At 45.1% G+C, this 17,238-nt stretch overlaps 1 long non-coding RNA gene across 1 annotated transcript in view; it reads left to right on the forward strand.

Annotated features, from left to right (window-relative positions):
* LOC116077572 overlaps positions 1-7,433 on the forward strand; it is a 15,570-nt gene extending 8,137 nt beyond the window's left edge. Inside the window, exon 3 of the long non-coding RNA XR_004113275.1 lies at positions 7,284-7,433. This is a non-coding gene — a long non-coding RNA (uncharacterized LOC116077572). The remainder of the gene's footprint in view (positions 1-7,283) is intronic.
* The last annotated feature ends 9,805 nt before the right edge of the window (positions 7,434-17,238 follow it).

Genomic DNA, 17,238 nt, shown 5'->3' on the forward strand with positions numbered 1-17,238 from the left:
TCTCCTCCTTCTCCTCCTCCTCCATTTCCTTCTTCTTCTCCCTCTTCTTGTCCATCTCCTCCATTTCCATCTCCTTCTCCTTCTCCTTCTCCTTCTCCTTCTTTCTCTCTCACTCCCTCCCCTCCATCTCTCTCCCCCTCTCCCCTTGAATCCTAAAGTCCTGCTCTGTCTCCCTGCTTAACCATTGGGTGCTGGCAATTTTATTTATCAATCAGAACCAACTAGGGGACAGGGACCCTCAGCATCTTACATGAGGATTCTTGTGCAATTTTGGGAACCCAATTAATATAACACAAACATTAGATCAAATACACTTGGATTTTTCTCTCAGGTAGATGATTCGGTTCTATGGTCACAGTACATGTTACAAGTCAAACATCTAGGCTGGGCCTGCTCCATCTGACCTTGAATTTTCTGTCACAGGGTGGGTCTGCTAGGGTGTGTACTGTGTGGAATGAACATGTAAGTTTGCATTATAGCACCCAGTCCTGTGGACCCCTGGCCACTGGGCCTTCCTTCCCAGCCTGTCCTCATGCCTGCTTGATTTAATTGTTGTGATCACTCACAAGTTCAGATCATTCAAGTAGAGATGTTCTGGGCAAAGAGGTTTGGGGGCAAAGGACCCAGAGCCTCTAGGGTGGAGAGGGGAGCCCTTAGGGAGGGTTCTACCTGAGCATCACAGGATCCAGAGAAGGGGTGACGGGTGAAGCCCTGCTTTGGCCAGCCTTTCTTTGCTAGTGTCTCTAGCCAGGATGCCTGGAGGTAGGTGTATGTGTACATTTGTGTGTGCACATGTGTGTATATATGTGTACAAGCATGTGTGCATGTGTGTGCATGTGTGCCAGTGTGTGTAAATGTGTGCATGTGTGTGCACATGTGTGTAGTGTGCATTTATGCCAGTGTGTATGTGCATATGTTTATGTGTATACATGTATATATGTATGTGTGCATACGCACATATGCACATGTGTGCATTGTGCTTTGTGTGTGCATGTATGTGTGCATATGTTTGTGCATGTGTGTGTGCATGTATGATAGTGTGTGTGTATGTGTGTATGTGTATGCACACACACATGTGCGTACATGCGGCAGGGCCTGGGTTTTGTGTTGGAAAGCTAAAGATGTGGTGGGTACCAGTCATCTTCCTAGGATGGAACACAGGCTCCAGGTCCCTTATCATCTGGTCTGTTTTATAGCTGATTTCTGGGTGGCCTCTGGTGAAGTGTCCCTCACTTCCTGTCACTGATGGATCAGCAGATCCACGTTGCCAGCTCATCTTGGGGATCAAAAGTGTAGAGTCAGGCACAGGCCCCTTCTGTTGTTCCAGCTAGCCCAAGAGCTGATGCAGGAGTGTCACTCAAGCTCTTGAATTTGAGACCAGCCTGAGCAACATAGTGAAACCCGGAACAAGACAAAAACAGTTAGATTCTTCTGAAGCAAGGACTCTTGACCTTTCTTCCTTTCTTCTTCATTAGTAAAAGAGTTTGGCTTTAATTATGACAGTAACTTGACCAGACTGGAAAATGCTACATTTCTTGGACTTTCGCAGTGATGTTCCAGCTGCTGACCGTGGCCCTCAGGGTCAGAGGTTTAGCCCTGCTGCCCGTCTGCTGACACTTGTCCCTTTATTGGGTACATAAGAACCCACTCACTCCACTATGCTGACTCCCTCTTCTTTGAGGCCTGCTGGCCATTGCTTTCACTGCCCTTCCCTGGTTGCAACCTCCCCTGATCCTATCCCGTACAAATGTCTTTCAATGAAAAAAAAAAAGTTGATTGGCTATAGGCTAGTCAATTACAATAGAACTTGCCCTTGTGGCCACACCCACAATACCTGCCAGGAAGATGATCCAGGTGTGCTGCCTGCAGGTGTGATACTGGGCCAGCTGTGCTCCCCATCATCCGTGCAGAGCTAAGCCTGGGCACACAGCCTCCAGTACCCGTTGGCATCTGCTGGCTTCCACCCAGGTGAATCTCTACCATCCTCCTGCACAGAATAACCTTCAATAAGGAAAGGATGGATGTTCTCCCAAGCAGCCAGGCCAGTAGGTGTCTGGTGCTACCTGTTCTTCTTGTGCATAGAAGGAAGTTGTTAACCCAGCCCTCGTTGTACCATGCTCTGGATGCCATGGGTCTCTTTGCCTTGTTTACCCACTGGTAGTTGCTGTGAAGCACCTATTTCCTTCCGGCCAGGACAGGTGCACATGTGGCCAGCGGCCACCCAAAGCATAGCCTGTTGTTGTTGGAGCCAGCCCATCAGCATCCTTGCTGACTTGCCATGGCTAATAAAACACCCGTAACAACACCGGAAAAGCCGACTTCCCCCTGCGCTGTACTCTAATAGAGTCAGTCTTCCACGGCATGCTTTAATACTGTTAGAAGCAAATCAAAATTAATGAGATTACCGCCTTTGAAATGTTATATATAATTAACCTCAAATTAAGGACAATATGTGTTTGAATTTGCCAATCAGTAACACCTCGCAATTGCCCAAATACACAGTGGCAAACAGGAGGTGTTGACGCTAACCGCGATTGAACTTGCTCTTTATGACTTGAGAACGATGGCTTTGGGGTCCATTGGTGAGTCCTTAGAGCAGCCTGGGGAAAGAGTGGGAGGCTCTGGGCAGACTGGCCTACCGCTATGTCCCAAAGTAGTCTTTCCTACCTCCCATGCTGAATAGCTACAGCTGTGAACTCTATAGAACTCACATCCTATCACTACATTTTTGGAAATCTTACTTGTGGCCATGTAGACGAAGGCTTCAGAAGGCTCCTGTTAGCTGCTGTGAGAGCCTCCCAGTAGCACCTATGGTGACCCAAGTGCTTCTGGGTCTATGCTTTCCTGAAAGAGAGTAAAGCACCCATCACTAACCATATCAGCTGGCTACAACATTGGATGAATATCCTGCCTGGCAGAGTCAGGAAGATGGATCAATGGTCAGACGGAACAACTATATAATAATGTCTCTGCCTGCTTGATTAGTAGAATGTATTCACATGGTTTCTAAAGTCCCCTCAGTCATGTTTCCCCAAAGTCCCTAGGATGTGTGTGAAGTGGGTTTTATTTTTATTCCAGAAGCAAAGAAACTGAGGCCAGAGGGATGTAGTGTTTTGCTTGGGATTGCACTGTAGCAAAGGGGCAGAACTCAGGTCTTCTACAGAAAGGATAAGTTTTCTTCACTTCTGGGGCATCCTGTGAGTTTGGAGCAGACCATCACCAAGGCCCTGCTATAAAAGGCTCAACCAAGCACAGCCCAATCTAGCTCTTTCTAGCCTAGTCCAAATCAATCCAGCCCAATGCTCCACTCCCTACCCCTAGCCTAGCCTAGCCTAGCTCCTCCCAGCCCAGCCCTGTCCTGTCTAGCTCAGCCCAGACTAGACTAACTGAACCTGGTCCAGCTCAACCCAGCCCAGCCTAGGCTAGCCCAGCCAAACTGAACCTAATCCAGTTTAGCTCAGCCCCACTCAGCCTAGCACAGTACAACCCAGCCCAGCCCAGCCCAGCACAGCACAGCCCAGCACAGCCTGGCACAGCACAGCCCAGCCCAGCTAAATCTAATCCAGATCATCCCAGCAGCACCAGCATCCCCACTTATATGTCACCTGTGACAGTCTCTGTGTGACTAACCAGATCCATCCTGCTGTGTCCTCTGTGCCCATGCCAGGAGTCCTGCATCCTGGCAGAGAGCCCCTGATATACATAGGCAGAATGTGGTTGTGTTTGGTGCCTCCTCCTCCTCCCCAGATCTTGCTGCTGCTCTGTGCCTCCAAGTTCATGTATTCATGGATCCTTCCCATTCAAGGGAAGAGATGTAGCTATAGCATCCAAGAGCAGCAACTCCAGGGAAAACATGAAACAGATGAGAATCATGGAGACTTGGTGCCATGTCTTCTTCCATAATGATTGTTCACCAGAAACCACAAAACACAATACCATAGACATGATAGGTGTTGTGAATTCAGTGAAGACAAAATCTCAGATGATGTCACTCTGGGTCAGAAAGTCCCAAAGTTCCAAGAGAGAGTCCTTATAGATGACAGAAACCACGTGAAGATGTGTTGCTTTACTTGCTGTTACAACAAATACCTGACAAAAGCAAGTTAAGGGAGGAAGGGTTAGTCCTGGCTCACAGTTTGATGGTGCAGTCCACCATGGTTGGGAAGTTATGGTGGCAGGAGTTTGCGGTCGCTGGTCATAGTGTACCCATAGTGAGGAAGCAGTGATGAATGTCGGTGGTCAACTGTCTTTCTTTTTTCTTCAAACTGCAGCCTAGGGGATGGTGCTGCCCAAATTGACGGTGAGTCTTTCACCCCCTTTATCGAATCTAGAAACTTTCTCACAGACATATTCAGAGATTTGCCTTCTGGGGTTACAGATCTTGTTAATATTAACCATCACATAAGTGGAACCCTACAGTGTCTGGACCCTTAAAAAGCTGTAAGGGGTGGGAAGGAGCCTCTCCTGGGGCCTTCAGAGAGGTTAAACCTAGGGACATCTTGTTTTCAGACTTCTGGCTTGTAGTATGAAGAGAAAACAGCTTTCTGTTGTTTTCAGCCATTGAGCATGTGGTGATTTGTGTGGTAGCCCTAGGAAGCTAATGCACTCGAAATTCTGCTTACATGTCTCATTAACATCGATTCTGCAAGCTGCCTGTCATGTACCTGCTCCATCTCAGGTGAACTGTGGTTGGTAGAGCAACAGCGCACATCCTCGCAGCTGTGCTCCCCACTTCCCAGGTGGAGCCAGCTTGTTGGGTCCCTGATGTGAGGCTTACCTCCTGCTCGCTCTGCCTGTGTCTCCTTCTTGCTTTATGCCAGCTTCCGGGGCCTTTGTCTCTGCAGCATTTGTCTCTGAGGCAGCAAGCAGCTCCCCTGCAAACAATTGGCCCTGGAGGGCTGGATGAATGGTGTGGCTGGTGCTGAAGAGGCAGATGGCTTGGTTCATTAGGAGCAGGCCATATGTCCATCAGATGGGCATGTCCAAAATTCACTAATTTGGACAAACCAGCTCAATTCAGATTGGCAAGTGTTCACTGAGGCATGGTGCTAGGGACTGGAGATTTGAAGGTGATTCTTGTTTTGGGGAAAGACACAGTACCAGATTATGTTGAGCCTTTAAAAAAATTAGAATTTGATTGTATTCACTGAGCACAATTTGAAAATTAAAGGTAAAACAAACCTTAAAAACATAGGTGTCATTTATAAGTGCCTCACTTGGAAACAGATCGGAAGTGCAGGCTCTGCTGTGTAAGACTTGGGGCCCTGTGTCACAGTAACCTGACAGCTGCCTCCTCACCCTGGCTTTGTTAAGCCACTCAGCTCTGGTCACCCATGTCAGTCTCCACAGCTGAGCCTGAGCTGGCTCAGCTGCTTGCTCTTAACTCAGTTGATTGGATTAGTCTCCTATTGTGGAGAATTTATGTTCTTCCAGGTTTTAAAGTCTCATCATTATTTTAAAAAGTATATTAGTTTTATATTGTAAAATTGCTGCCTGCTATGGAAAAATTACAACAGTGCAGAAAAATGTAAGAGAAGTCACCTGCCCCACCCCTAGACTCCAGAAAAATGGCAAAAAGACTCCTTTTTAGAAGTTTTATGCCAAAAAAAAAAAAAAAAAAAAAAAAAAAAAAAAGCCAGGCAGTGGTGGCGCATGCCTTTAATCCCAGCACTTTGGAGGCAGAGGCAGGTGGATTTCTGAGTTCGAGGCCAGCCTGGTCTACAGAGTGAGTTCCAGGACAGCCAGGGCTATACAGAAACCCTGTCTCAAAAAAAAATAAATAAATAAAATAAAAGAAGTTTGCCTGTATCACTTTTCCTGTGAAATCCAAGGCATGCTGGGCATAGTACATGTCTGCTCTGTCATCTACTTTAGAATACAATGCATGCAGGTTACAGTGCATCATGTCTGTTATCTAACCTTCTGTAATCATCCTCCTCACCCACTTCTTCCTGCCTTCTTTCTTGTCTGCCTCTCTATTATCTATCAATCTATCATCTTTCATCTATCTATTGATCAGTCAGCTACCAATCACCTGTCATCTATCAACCTATCATTTGTCTATATATGCACTTATATGTATATCTGTGTTATCTATCTATCTATCTATCTATCTATCTATCTATCTATCCATCCATTTATCTATCTAATCTATCATTATCTATCTAAATCTGTTTATCATCTATTATCTATCTATAATCTATCATCTATCTATCTATCTATTATCAATGTATTTATCTGTCATCTACCCACCATCGTCATCATCATTAATCTCTATCTTCTATCTATTATTATATTAGTCCCTTTTCTGTTGCTGTGATAAAACACCATGAGCAAAGGCAACTTAAGGAAGAGAGAGTTTAGTTTGGCTCACAGTTTCAGAGGGATTAAAGTCCACCATGTCAGGAAGGCATGGTAGCAGGAACAGGAAGCTGAGATATCATATCCTCAAGCACAAATGTGGAAAACAGCAAACTACAAGTGGGGCAAAGCTATGAATTTTCAACCCCCCCTCACATGGCATGCATCCTGCAGCAACCTAACAGTAGCACCAACAGTAGACCAGGTGTTAAATGCTTGAGCTAATGGAGGACCTATCTCATTCAAACCACTATAGTGGTCTACTGTCTGTATATGCACTTGAATATGTATCTATTAACTATATCATCTATCTATCTATTTCTACATATGTATACAAGTAAGTGTATCTATCATCTATTCTATCTATCTATCTATCTATCTATCTGTCTGTCTGTCTGTCTGTCTGTCTGTCTATCTATCTATCTATCTATCTATCATCCTCTATCCATCTTTTATCTGTCACAGGAAAGGGTCACTCAGCACATTTTATCCTTTTCTCCTTTCCACTGCACATACATCAGAGATCACTTCATATTAGCTCATATCGTTTTCCCTCACTTTTGTAAGCTTTGAGTTCTAGAACAATCTAAGCACATGAGCAGGTAGGAGGTGGTTTAGAGCCTCTCATCCTGCTCTGCACACACTTTCCATAACTGGGCTTTTCAGAGAGAATCATGTAGCCAAATATAGGCTTGGGTGATATAGAGATCCCATTTAGTTAAACACCAGTGAATAAGCCACATACCCTGGAGAAATTTTAGCAGCACGAACTGGACTTGATTAGTGTTTTAAAAAGGACACAGAATTGAGTGGGCCTGTAAGAGAATCTAGATCTGGAGAACTTGAAGGTAGTGATGAATATGATCAAAACTCACAGTACCAAATTTTCAAATAACTAATTTAACCCTTGCTCCCTGATACAGGCTCATCAGCATCTCCTTGGCATCTCCCCCTCAGCTCATCAGCATCTGTCCAGAAAGGAAATTCTATTGCTTTGTTGAATCACAGCATCCAGGTTTCTACCTTGCATTGCTAGGACATTTCTTAATTAAAACAAAACAAAACAACAACAACAAAAACTAAATGTTTTCCTCCTCTTTATATCATGAAGTGTTCAATGTATTTTTATTTGGGTGAATTATTTCCTGCAGTGAATTTATACCATTCTTTGGACTTAGTATGATTTCTGAAATTGTTTTAGTTATTGTTCTAGTGCTGTTAAGCAACACCATGACCAAGGACGCTTATAGAAGAAAGCATTTAATTGGGGTCTTGCTTATAGAATTAGGAGAGGGGGGACAGAGAGGGGGGGACAGAGGGAGGGAGGAAGGGAGGGAGAGAAAGAGAGAGAGAGCATGCACTAGGTCTGATGTGGATTTCTGAAAACTCAAAGCCTACCCCAGTGACACACCTCCTCCAAAAGGCCACACCTCCCAATCCTTTCTAAACAGTTCCCCCAACTGGGAACCAAACATTGAAATCTATGAACCTATGGGGACCATTCTCCTTCAAACTACTTCAGAGGTAATTGAGAGTACGTTGCATATGGCTGCCCCTCAGCCTTCAAATATTTTTGTGTGTATTTTCTCAAAACCACAAGCACCTGTTTAACTTGGCAAGTTATGATCAGAGCAATAGGGTCATCCTCATGGAGACACTATTCCGAATCTACAGTGTTTCATCAAGAAGAAACCTCCTTGAAAGTCTGTACCTGTCTTGCTCTGTCCCAGATGCTAAGCCTAATTCTGCCTTCAGAACATTATGGTCTTAGAGAACACTCCTCTATTTCCATGTATCTGGTGTTTCTTCAGCATTGCACTCATCAAGTTAAGCAATTCCTGCAGAACACAGAGGCTGAGTTCCTCTCAGAAAGGTCCTCAGGGGCATGTGCTGTTGATGTGGCCCATTGTGAAGTAAAGCTGATAGCTTGGTAGGAGTGGGAGATTTTTTTCCCCCTCCACAGCCACTACCTTCCTTTGTTAGAAAGCATCCCATGGAGAGAGAATGTGGGCTTTTGTAAATGTCCTGTTACTCTTCTTTCACCAATTATTTTAACCACCCATTATTGACTCTTGTTTAAGTCAATTATTATTGCAGTGGTTAATAAACAGTAAATTTTGAATTCCATTAACATCCTTCTTACCCCAATCACTAGTTAGTTTTCTGTTGTAAGGAACAAATTAATATATGCATTTATTTATCTACCATCTGTCTGTCTATCCACCCATTCACTTACCAATAAATTAACCTATCATCTATCCATATACACACCCATCTACTCAACTATTCATTTATCTATGTTTATACCTTCCATCTATCTAATTACACATCTATCCACCCATCAGTCCCTATATCTACCCATCCATTTACCCACTATTGATCTGTCCATCTACCCATCCATTCACCTGTCCATCCATCCATCCATCCATCCATCCATCCATCCATCCATCTGCTTACTTCTGGAGCGATCCATTCACCCACCCATCCATTTATCTATCCACCCATCTATCTACCAATAAAGTCATCTATCATCAATTCATTCATCAACCCATCAATTTATCTACATACTCACCCATTGATCCATCCATCCAATTATCCATCTACCCACTCACCTACCCACCCAGTCAATATTCATTAATCTGTTAATCTATCGGTCCATCTTTTGCATCTGTGCTCCCACCCAGTCACTCACGTTAGCAGGCATATGGGTTTCTGCTCTCTGCAACATGCACTAAACCTTTACTATTTTAAAGTTAAAGCTCAAATCCTCCCAGAGTTGGCTGGCAAGAGCATGTAAGCTAACCCTGTCTCTTGTGGATATTTCCCATAATTCTGTAATCTTTTCCTTACAGGATAGTTGACGCTCATGTTTTGCTTCCTCTACCTGGGCCCTTTTTCAAGCCCCATAGCTTCTTTCATGGAACAGTATTCCAGGCATCCTTCTGCAGGCTCTTGATGCTGTGCCTGTGAATCGTTTCTAAAGCTTTTCAAGGAGAGAGCCAAGAAGAGTGTTTTTCTAAAAGAGTGTGTATCGCACCCACATTTATCCTGATGTTTCCAGTTCAGATATGTGTGTACAGGATTTGTTTTTTGCTATTTAACATCTTGGCTTTTATCTCTTTTATTTTACACCAAAGATCTTCTTTCTAATACTATTAACATAATTATTTTCTTGCTTTGTCTAAAGTGTCACATCTTTCAAAATAACCATAACAGTGTCAGGCTTAACAGTTAAGATTTACATGGTTATTTTCTTGTCTTTTGATATATATATATATATATATATATATATATATATATATATATATTCATTCTCCAAAGAGCTTTGCACACAGGCTGTTTATATGTCATTGAATAACTGTTAAATGAAATGTCTCACATATAATGAGAACACTGTGTCTTTTCAGGGAGGGGAGAGACAGAGAAACAGATACTGTATTGAGTAATTTGAAATGTAAAATAATTTCTCTCTTGAAGGCTGCACATCAACTTATACAGTCATGTTCTTCCTTTCATTTTGCTTGTAATTTGGGGGAGGCATTGGCTCTTGCTTTTGGTTAGCTAGCATTGACTCTTCTGTCCATTCTTTGTGATGGCTGCATGCTACTCCATCCACTGCAAGAATGGACCCAAGTTTTATCTAGCCAGTCTACTGATGTCCATTTTTTTCATCCCTCTGTTCTTTTCTCTCTTAATCTAACAAGCTTGTCTGCATCAGTGTGAATATGAGCATTTAGGAGACCAAAGCTGTGCAAACACAGAAGCCTCCTGAAGGAGATGATATTGAATGAAGTGCTTTAAAATTCGGGTCAAATGAGCCCAGTGAAAGGGCTGAGGGCACCATGGGGTGAGGGGTGTAAGAATGGCAGAGACGCCTTCTCCGAGCACTCAGGAGAGCTGGGAAGGTTGTGCCTGCTGGTGTTTGAAAACTGTGGAGGAAAAAGAGGCCTGGGCAGCAGCAGGGCAAGGTGAGCAGGTAGCATTCGGGAAAGCAGACTCCAGTAAAGTGTCTCCCTCCATGTGAGGATTTACTGCATGGAGTGAAAACTCCTTGCTTTCAACAAAATCACTGGATGTGCTTATGCAGATGTCTGGTGGCCAGAAAGTCAGGCAAGCTGGGAGTAGGCAGAGGAGGAGGAGAGGGAGGAGAAGAGAAGGGGGAAGAGGAGGAGGAGGAAGAGGAAGAGGAGGAGGAAGAGGAGAAGGAAGAGGAGGAGGAAGAGGAGGAGGAAGAGGAGAAGGAAGAGGAGGAAGAGGAGGGAGGAGAGGTAGAGAAATGGGAAAGTTGGAGGGGAAGGAAGTGAGGAGGAGGAAAAAGAGGAAGGAGGAGGATGAAGGAGGAGGAAGAGAAGAAGAAGAGGAAGAAGGAAGAAGAAGAAGAGAGAGGGGGAACATTTCTTTAGGTGCTTCTCAGCCATTTGGTGTTCAATTCAATCATCAATAGGAGGAGAGGAGCTCGGCCCTGTGAAAGTTCTGTGCCCCAGTGTAGGGGAATGCCAGGGCCAGAAAGTGGGAGAGGACGGGGTGGCAGGCATGGGGAAGTGGGAGGCAACAGGGGTTTGTTTTGGTTGTTTTTGTTTGTTTCTTTGTTTTTTGGAGGGGAAACTGGGAATGGAGAAATTTACATGTAAATAAATAAAATAAAATAAAATAAAAAGAATATTGTTAATTAAAAAGCTGGAAAATATTAAAAAAAAAAAGAAGAGAGAGGGGGGAATGGGGAGATAACAGCAATCCACACAAGAAAGCCTCCAGTCCTCTCACCAGGCTATGAATTTATGAGAATTGAGACATGAAGACACAGAGAGGCTAAACACTTGTCTCCCTACTTAGAGTGGGTCTGGCCCTAGCATCCTGGTATGAAAGGCAGGGAAGAGAACTACCTGGGCTGACATGGTGATGCCTACAAGCAGAGGCCCGTGGTGTTTGTGGATGTGCTGCCCAGGTAAACATCATCTAAATGTGCCCTGAAGTGACCAGGACAGATGAATCTGAAGGGTCAGGTCAGTCATGACGTGCCTCTCTCCCTGTGGACAGAGGTGGTGAGAATCAGGAATTATCTCAGGATGAAAGTGAACTAGGAATGTGCTGAAATACCTGGGGACAGGGTCATGGTTATCTAAGTAGTGTTTCCTCTGTGTGTGTGTGTGTGTGTGTGTGTGTGTGTGTGTGTGAGTGAGTGTTTGTGTGTGCACACACTTGTTTGTGTTCTATATGTGTATAAGGAAAGGGCTAAAGATCCAGGATAAGAACCAAAATATCCCCACACATTCTCTAAGAGGGTTCAGAATGATTCTTCTAGGGAAGGGTCACCTGCTCTTAAACCCTTACAGTTAAAGTGGCAGGAGAGTGGGCTCACTTAGTGAAATGCTTGTTGTGCATCTGTGAAAAAAAAAAAACCTCCATGCATGTAAAAACAAAACAAAACAAAAATAACAACTCCTCCCCCACCCTCCCGCCAAAAAAAAACCCAAAGCTGTGTGTGGCGGTATGTGCTCATAACCCCAGTGCTTGGGGGAAGAAGAAAGGAGGGCCTCTGGGCTTGCTGCCAGCCAGCTTAGCATAATTAGCATGTTGCAGTTCAAGAAGAGACTCTGTCTAAAAACAAATTAATAAACTGAGTGCAGTACAGAACAGCCAATACCTTCCCCTGGTTTCCGTTACACACCTAAATATGTGTACATGAACCTGCACATAAATGTGCGCACACACATGAATACAGACACAAGAGTCATGGTAAAGGTCTGTGGTTTCCCTGCTTCTGGAACCTCAGCTTGGGAGCTTCCTCAAGTAGCTTTTGCAGATGGTAGTTTCAGAGACAGTCGCATCCACATATGAAGTGAGTCAGGTTCACCTTTGAATTAACTTGAATATGGAATCAGTAGTGTGGAGTAGCAATTTACATCTCAACAGCCATTGAACTTATTAAAGGTACTACTTATCTCCTCTTCAAAATGACCCTCAAGACTGGCCTCAAGCTGTCGTTGTCACATGAGAGGGTGAAGAGGGTAAAGTTCCTGTGCTCAGAGGCATGAGGCGCAGCAGGCTGACAGCAGAGAGGGGTTGATTGAGGCTACCTAAACAGCCAGACACAATTGGCCCCTACTAAAGGCAGATCATGTTCCAGGCAATAGTTTATTATGATTTAGGAGGCAGAGAATTGCACAGCATATGGTCAATAGGAGCTATTTGCTGCTTTCATAAGCCATTTTTCATATCATTAATTTTTTGCATATGTTTCATTAATTTTCAGGGCAATCCATATCCCCCCTTCCTGGGAAATATATCATTGCAGATGTGGGTGTTTCCTCACAGCCCTGTGCCAGTCTCAGCAGTGGTCTTCGGAAGTATAAAGATGTATGGTTTATCCAAACTAAATCCAGAATTCAAATAGCTCTTCTTTCATCCATCTATCCTCTATCTCTCCATTCCTTTATGCATTATATCCATCTCTTACCTCTTTATCCATCCATCATCTCTCTATCCACTCATCAATCCAATAATCCATCTGTCAATCTTTGTCTATCTATATATTCTCATGTCATCTATCTACTTTCATCTACTCATCCATCCATGCATCCAATTATCTTCTCATCCACCTATTTTCCAAGAAACTGATCTCGTCTACTATTATCCATCCATCCATCCATCCATCTATCCATCCATCCACCCACCCATCCATCCTCACACCCATCTATGGTACCCACCCACACATCCATTCCATCCACCTAGGAACCCATTCATCCATAGATCCACGCACGCATACATTTATGCATCCCCCATTCACAGGCCCATCTACTGGTACTGTCACCATGTCTTTCTTCACATCCATTGAGTCTTTACAATGTGACAGGCTCTGAGACAGGCACTGGGTCTGCAGATAGATGAGTAGAATGTAATCAACCTCTATGAGTTCATGACCACAGGAAGGACACAGGCAGATCGATGGCAATTTTCCCTGAGTGCTGCAGCAGAGGTTGGTCCAAAGTGTTTTGATAACTACAGGCAGGGCACCAGGAATCTAACTTTACCACTTTTCTGTTGTTTTTTTAGAGGAATGAACCATTAATGTTGGTAGCAGCAGGGGCAGGAAAGCTAATGGGGAGAGATGCTGTCATTCAACGGGACTTGACATGAAGAATTTGTAAATGTAAAGATGACCAAGAATTGTCTGAACTTGGAAATGCTATAGAGGATGGGGAGGTGACTGAGAAGGGAGAGCTGAGAAAAAGAGGATGGACACCACTGGCCTTTGATGCCTATCAGGCCAGGCATCCTCTTCCCTGGGTCACTACCTCTTCCTCTGCCTACTCCTCTGGCATCACATTTGGTTGTTCAGTGACCATTAGTGTCCTGAGTCTCACTCTCTTGTCAAGGTTTCCAGCTGCATGCAGAGGGACCTGAAGCACCGCCATTTCTCCTAATGCTTGATTTGAAGGTACCAGTGACTGCCCACGTGTCTATGGAGTGATCTCAGAACCCTTAGGACACAGGCATATGGTCACCTACTCTCTCTTGCCATATCCACCACCTTCCTTCAAAGCACTTGACTTCCCACAGTGTCTCTTATTGTTTCCCAACCTAAGCATGTCTCACTGTGTCAGCGAACAGTTGTGCTGTGCCCTGGTGGTGGAGATATGCATGACAATATCATAACTCGTTAATCTGAGGGGCTGGAGTGCTGCAAAGGGGGAGAGGACCCACCCATGGCCTAATAGTAGTGACTACGTGAATACAGGGAGAAGATTGATGATGGTTACCAGCAAGGTGGGAGAAGCAGAAACTCAAAGTCTGGGATAAGGTGAAGACTCCTGGGGTAGCTGAAAAGAGAGATTTGAGGGCAATGTTTGACTGGTCAAGAGGAAACAGGATGGCAAGGACTGGGGAAGATAGTGTGCAGGTGGCCCAGGGGTGTCCTGCTTGCTGGACTTGGTTTTTCTTCCTCCACCCACCTCCTTCCATGTTACTCATATATACTTAGCTGTTCCTGTCCTCCAGAGGACACTCTTTGGCACCCTCGTTTATGCTCCACCAGATCTACTGTCTCCCCAGAGCACTGGGGCAGTCCCCAAATGGTCAGTCATCATCCTAAGAGAGACTTGGTCTCCAGCAACCTATTAAGCTGCCAGGGGCTCAATGAATTCCATGTCTGGCCTGTCCCTGTAGGTACTCTGGTATCCATCATCAGATGGGTGCCTGTAGCACACTGGTCAAGAGTGACTCTTCCATGAGGACGTATCCTGGCTAAGGGAAACTGAGGGAGGGGCTTGCCAGGGATATGCATGTCTCTGTACCATAAGTGGACAAGTAGGACCAGTGTGTTTCTGAGCTAGTAATAGGGTCCTGGGCTTATAACAAGAGCAGATGGATGCAGGACCTCACACTACCCAGAAGCCTCCTGTTGTTTCAGAAAAGTTCTGGGAAGGGTGGGCAGCATGTTTGCAAGACAAATCTCTCTCTCTCAAAACTGTGCCTGAGGCCAGCTCCAGTTTCCATCTTCGCCCACACTCACTGCTCTCAGCCAGAGCAAGCTACGGATCCTCTGTCTGCTCCAAATTCCCAAGTATGCGGGTAGGGTGCTTGCTGACAGAGAAAGGAAACAGACTGTTTCCAATTGTTTATTTGACAAACCTGACTAAGTATTCAGTAAGTTATCTTTCAAAACAACCTGTCAAAATCATCAGGACGGGAGATGGTGGTCCAACCTTCTCAGGAGGGGAGGATGGATGGGAGCACAGAGCAGCTGTGCTGGCTATAATCTACCACTGAACACATGCTGCTTGTCTGTTGTTGAGCCTCCTGAGCCCTGTGAACCTGAAAAGAGACCCTCATGACACACCCTGTCCAAGCCTATTAAGCTGCCAGTGGCTCATTGAATCCCACGTCTGGCCCTATAGTTGCTCTGATACTCATCCTCAGATAGGTGCCTCTAGCACACAGATCAAGAGTGATGCTTCCATGAGCACCTTGTGTTCCTGGCTCAGGGAAACTGAGGCAGGGGCTTTCCAGGGATATGCATGTCTCTTCACTGTCAGGGAACAAGTAGGGCCAAAGTAACAACAAATATTATAGACTCCTTTGCCTTGAGTCGTCAGGATAGCTTGGGAGGGCACCTACCCACATGAGAGTATTTGAGTCAGTCTAACCTTAGCCTGGAGTAGTACCATGCAATTGGGGCAGTCGCCCACCCCGACAGATGTTGCGGGTGGAGTAAGGATTAGACATTGTTATAGGAATTGTAAGGTTAAAGTATGAGAAACCTTTTGCCCTCGTCTCCCTATGTCACAGGGTGCAAATGACTGTCCTGTGCTGATCTGTGAGCCACGGATCCCATGCCAGCCCTGTGGACCCCTGTATCAGCCCTGTAGACCCCTGTGCCAGCCCTGTGCTCTCTCTGCGGGCTGGTGTGAATGAGCCATGGGAGTTACTCTCCCTTGGGTTTTGGCTGTTGAGGGTTAGTGCTCCCCCGTGCTGTCTGAGTTTTTTCCTTCTGCTGTGTTTTGTGAGCCATTACAAATCCTCATTTAGAAGACAGAACGGGTTATTAGATTTAATGTTTGAAAAGAATGCAACAAAATGGGAGCATCCGATGCATAAGCCTCCAAGGCGATGCTTCTGATTGGCTGAATGGCCTTACCCTAAATGGCCCTTCTTTGTCCCTGTCATCCCAGAACAGAGCTAGAGGAGATAGGAGCCAGGGAGAGGTCTGGGAGATTCTGGTGACTTTTACACAGGGAGCCTTCTAGGATTTTGTCCTTGGCTAGCCATGGTCAGTGTGAGGACAGGAGAATTTCATCTTGGCTGTGGGAGGCGTCAGTCTGTCGGTGTGTAGTTGTAGGGTGCGGGACTTCCTCTAGGACATGGGAAAGAAGCAATGGAGATTAGAGACCAAGCAAAAGAACATTGGGCTGATCCAGCTTGATTAAAAATTAGCTGATGCTGGCCCCTCGGGGGTGAGAAGTCCTGGTTCTAGGATTAAAGGTTGTATAGTCTGGGATGGACCATGGCTCCTCTATAGATCTGGAACTGCTAGACTCTCCACATTTATGGGAGGTCTCCCATGAACCATGCCCTGGTGTGGGGTTGGGGGTCCTAGTAGCTTAGTCACTCTGAATAACCTGCTTCTATTGCAGGCTTAGAAAGCCTGCAGACCCCTGAGGAGAAAGACTGAGGTAATGAATGGGAAACTGAGGTCTGTATTATAAAGTTTGCTAAGAAATGGTGTTTACACCCACTTGCTGTTAAGCATACGGTGTGTGACAGGGGACACAAATATGCTCATGTGTTTGCTTCTGCAGTTGACGACATCATGTTGGAAGGTTAACTTCAACTTCATGATGTCCTTTCTGAGCTTAAGGACCTTGCCTGCAATGACACACAGGTATCATGGTCTTTGGTATGGGGTCTTTGGCCCCCTCGGTATGACACAGTGCAGAGTATGTCTCTCATCTTGGGGTCTTCTTTCCAAATCTATGACTTAGTCTGCCGAGGAGCAAATAAGACATGTTCAAGTGTAGGCACGGAGGTTCTCAGCCCCATGCCTGTCAGGTGCTACTGAAGACCATCAGGCTGGTGAACACCTGAGAAACACAATGAAACTGTTCATCGGAAGCCCTGGGATCAGAGCTCCAGGTAGTCATGGAACGGATGGCATGGGTGCTGGGAACTGAACTCAGGTCCTGAGCAAGAGCAGCACAAGCTCTTTACTGCTCAGCCATCTCTCGAGGACCACAGTGCAGTTTTAAACAAGGCAGCCCACACTGGGTCAAGCATTCTTTTCCAATACTTTAATAAATGATGCCTTGGTTGCTATGGTTACCTTTATTTTAAAAGAGCATTTTTGAGAGTTTCACATTATCGGTAAAAAGTAAAAAAAAA

The sequence above is a fragment of the Mastomys coucha genome, unplaced genomic scaffold, assembly GCF_008632895.1.
Source record: "Mastomys coucha isolate ucsf_1 unplaced genomic scaffold, UCSF_Mcou_1 pScaffold11, whole genome shotgun sequence".
NCBI lineage: Eukaryota > Metazoa > Chordata > Mammalia > Rodentia > Muridae > Mastomys > Mastomys coucha.